Consider the following 4,031-nt stretch of genomic DNA (forward strand, 5'->3'; position numbering starts at 1 on the left):
GTGTTTTACAGTAGGTATAAGTCACAGTAGGAAAAGTACAGGTAAAAATGGAGAAGTTGATGACTGAATTCCATTTCGTTTCAGCATATTGTGCTTGCTGACTGACTGAATAGATCGTCCATGGCTGTAATTAGCATCTTTACTTTTCCAACTATAATATGTCTGCTTTGAAAGAGGTCAATAGGAGTAAATGTGAATTAATGCACTGTCATAAAAATAAAGATGCAGATCCATGATTGGTTTATTATCATGTAACTGGCAACACATAGAAAAAAAATTCAAATTAAATTGTCAAGTCAAGTCAGTTTTATTTGTATAGTGCCAAATCTCATGACACTTTACAAGTAGAGCAGGTCTAGTACCACACTCCTTCAATGAATTTACACCCAGCAATTCTCCATGAGCAAACACATCCTGCAACAACAGCAATGAAAACCTTCCTTTTAACAGGCAAGAACGTCAAGCAGATCCAGGCTCAATGGGTACAGCCTTCTACTTTGACTGGTTGGGGGGAAAGAGAGCAGGAGACCGGGGAAGAAAGAAAGACAGATGATGGAGAGACAGAAATACAGAAGGAAAGCGAGGGAGGGAGAGAAAGGGAAAGAGACTGATGGACAGACAGGGACTTGAGTAGGTGCTGCTAAGGGGGGCCGCTTTAGCCTCTTCAGGTCTGTAGCCTTCACCAGCAGCACCCGGGATCTGGGATGTGAGGAGCCCGAAGGCTCTGGAAAAGGCGATGAGTTAGCAACACATCCATCCATCCATTTTCTTCCAGGCGGCGGGGGGCGCGGAGCCGAGAGGCAGGGTTCAACCTGGACAGGTTGCCAGTCCATCGCCAGTCCAACTTAGTAACACAAATGAGTATGATTTCTGTGTAACACTTATAGGATAGAGAGGAGGAGAGAGAAGCCCAGTGCACCATGGGAGATCCCCCAGCAGTCTAAGCCTATAGCAGCATATCTGAAGGCCAGCCTGAGCAGTCCTAACTATAAGCCTGATCAGAAAGGAAGGTCTTAAGTCTGCTCTTTAAGGTAGAGGGTGTCTGCATCCCAGACCAAAACTGGGAGACGGTTCCACAGGAGGGGAGCCTGATAGCTGAAGGCTCTGGCTCCCATTCTACTTTTAGAATCTCTAGGGACCACAAGTAACCCTGCATCCTGGGAGTAAAGGGTTCTAATTGGATAATAGGGGACTATGAGCTCTGTCAGGTATGAAGGAGTCTGATTGTTGAGGACTTTGTATGTTAGAAGGAGAATTTTAAGTTCTATTCTGAATTTAACAGGGAGCCAATGCAGAGAAGCCAGTAAAGGAGAGACATGGTCTCTTCTACTAGTTCTCGTCAACACGCGGGCAGCAACATTTTGGAGCAGCTGGAGAGTCTTTAGGGACCTACTGGTGCAGCCTGATAGGAGGGAATTGCAGCAATCCAGCCTGGAAGTGACAAAAGCATGGACTAGTTTTTCTGCACCTTTTTGAAACAGGATGTGTCTGATCTTAGCAATGTTACCTAAATGAAAGAAAGCAGTCCTGGAGATTTGCTTAATGTGGGAGTTAAAGGACAGATCCTGATTGAACATGATCACAAGTTTCCTTACAGTAGTGCTGGGGGCCTGGGTGGTGACATCCAGGGTACCTATCTCATTAGATAGGGTGTTTCGAAGGTGTTTTGGGCCCAGCACAATAACTTCAGTTTTATCAGTTTAATAAAAGGAAATCATGGGTCATCCATGTTTTTATGTCCTTTAGACAGGCCTCCAGTTTTGTCAGCTGATTGGTTTCATGTGGATGCATTGATAAGTACAGCTGTGTATCGTCTGCATAACAGTGAAAATTAATCAAGTGTTCCCTTACAATGTGACCTACAGGAAGCAGGTATAGGGTGAAGAGGACAGTAAGCAAGTACAGAGCCTTGTGGAACACCATAACTGACTGTAGTGGTTTCAGAGGGGTTATCATGACTGAGTACGAACTGAGATCAACCTAGTAAATATGACCTAAACCAGTTTAGTGCAGTTCCTTTAATGCCAATGACATGTTCCAGTCTCTGTAGAAGGATATGGTGGTCAGTGGCATCAAAAGCTGCACTAAGATCTAATAAAACCAGCACAGAGATGAGGCCCTCATCTGATGCTAGTAGGAGGTCATTGGTAACTCTGACTAGTGCTGTTTCTGTGCTATGATGAATCCTGAACCCTGACTGGAAATCCTCTAATAAGCTGTTGCTGTGGAGAAGGTCACAAAGCTGTTTAGCAACTGCTTTCTCCAGAATTTTGGAGAGAAAAGGAAGATTTGATATTGGTCTGTAGTTGGCCAAAACTTCTGGATCCAGGGTTGTTTTTTTTGAGAAGGGGTTTAATTACTGCTACTTTAAAGGACTGTGGGACGTAACCAGATAACAGTGACACATTGATCATGTCTAAGAGAGAGGGGCTCACGAGTAGAGACACCTTTCAGCAGCGTAGCTGGGATGGGGGTCTAGAAGACAGGTGGACAGTTAAGTGGAGGAAATTAATGTACTAAGCTCATGGAGGCGAATGGGAGAAAAAAACTATGAAAGTGTATGTCTTGTCAAAGACAAAGGGCTTTCCTATATGTTTTAAGGCGGTCTTGCCAGATTATATGTGACTCCTCCAGTTTGGAGGAGCGCCATATTCTCTCCAGTTTTGGAGTTTTTTGTTTCAGCACTCGAGTGTCAGAATTGTACCAAAGTGCTTGTTTCCTTGGATTCATACTTTTCATTTTTAGTGGGGCAATAGAGTCCAAAGTTGTTCTTAAGGTGCCTGTTGCACTATCGATAAAATGATCAATTTGGGAGGGACTAAGGTTAACAACAACTATACAACTCGATGTTCAGCTTCAGTTCCATATGTTAGGACGAGGTCGACGATGTGGTTGATCAGAAAATCCTCAGAATCACTTTCAGTGATGGCTGGCATTGATAAGCAGAAGTTAAACAAAGAAATGGAAGGTTTTTATTCTCTCTTACATAACAAATGCCTGCAGATGAAAAGAGCTGGCTGGAACAAACAATGAGGCCATAACATCAAGGCGCACCTAAATCAGCTTCAGATTTCATTAGAATCTCATACAAAGTTAACATTTCACACATGTCCTGCAGTATTTCAGGTGTTTATGCCCAGGTCATAAAATATCATTATCTAATCGATAGACATAATAACTGCTGTTGTGCTTATATTTTATCTGAAACAGATACGTAGATTAGTGAGCTGTCAAACCATGTATGCCAATGCCATGCCATGACTTGCCAACTAAAAGTTTTCTGTCGTCCACATGCTGGACCATGCCAATGAAGAACATTCCATTTGACCATTGATTAACAACCTTTACGTATTATTTTAAATTTACATTCTATAAAATGTCAATCAGGCATAATTATAACTTGTAGGTAATGTTAATCAATGTTGTGGGATCATTCTTTGCTAGGTGGGGAAGACTTTAACCCAACAAATCCAGTGGCCAGCAGGTAAGACTGAATGGACTGAAGTGTACTGTCAGGTGTGAATGTGTAACTTGGTCCTATTATGAGGTAAAAATAGGCCAACCTTTTACAAAACATTGAATTGGGAAGAAGAAAATACTTTGTTATGCTTGCTGCTTGAAACTCACTTTTCATCCTGTGTGAGTCTGTTTTAGCCACTCACATTAATTTGCCTAGTTTCTATCAATAAAGATCTTTCAAAATTGGTCAACTTAAAAGTGTTCCTAAAAATTCGAAAACTGGCATTTTACCTTCCATCCTTCTGAATAACGGTCACTGGTACATTTCAGAAACCACGTGCAATCTTCATTTTTATGAATAAATATGACATCTACAATTGAAGCTTTTTTTAATGTTCATATCATCTCAAAAAGCAGTTAAAAAAAACATAATAGGGTCTTCGCCCAGAAGTACCTTCTGGCTCAGGCCCTAAAAACCTGATGCAACTGTGCCTACTCTTTGATCCTCAGCGTCATCTCAGTGTCAGTGGGTGTCTCCAAAGTCCTCACTTCCCTGCCAGCACTGCGCAGGC

Source organism: Aulostomus chinensis, chromosome 8 (assembly GCF_037954235.1).
Source record: "Aulostomus chinensis isolate RoL2024-O1b breed Wild chromosome 8, RoL_Achi_v1.0, whole genome shotgun sequence".
NCBI lineage: Eukaryota > Metazoa > Chordata > Actinopteri > Syngnathiformes > Aulostomidae > Aulostomus > Aulostomus chinensis.